The sequence below is a fragment of the Pygoscelis adeliae genome, unplaced genomic scaffold, assembly GCF_000699105.1.
Source record: "Pygoscelis adeliae isolate BGI_AS28 unplaced genomic scaffold, ASM69910v1 Scaffold60, whole genome shotgun sequence".
NCBI lineage: Eukaryota > Metazoa > Chordata > Aves > Sphenisciformes > Spheniscidae > Pygoscelis > Pygoscelis adeliae.
The window spans coordinates 657,608-657,936 of NW_008823954.1; the positions used below are offsets into that span (position 1 = coordinate 657,608).

Here is a 329-nt window from a genome sequence, read left to right on the forward strand (position 1 = left end):
TGAGCCTCCTTTTCTCCAGGCTAAACAACCCCAGTTCCCTCAGCCGCTCCTCCTAAGACTTGTGCTCTAGACCCTTCACCAGATTCATTGCCTTCTCTGGACATGCTCCAGCACCTCAATGTCCTTCTTGTAGTGAGGGGCCCAAAACTGAACACAGTGTTCGAGGTGCGGCCTCACCAGTACCGAGTACAGGGGCACAATCACTTCCCTACTCCTGCTGGCCACACTATTTCTGATACAAGCCAGGATGCCATTGGCCTTCTTGGCCACCTGGGCACACTGCCAGCTCATGTTCAGCCGGCTGTCAACCAACACCCCCAGGTCCTTTT

General features: G+C 54.7%; 1 protein-coding gene across 1 annotated transcript in view; it reads left to right on the forward strand.

Annotated features, from left to right (window-relative positions):
- Positions 1-329, forward strand: part of FAM83F (family with sequence similarity 83, member F) — a 37,207-nt gene that overhangs the window by 17,993 nt on the left and 18,885 nt on the right. The gene's annotated exons all lie outside the window — the stretch shown is intronic.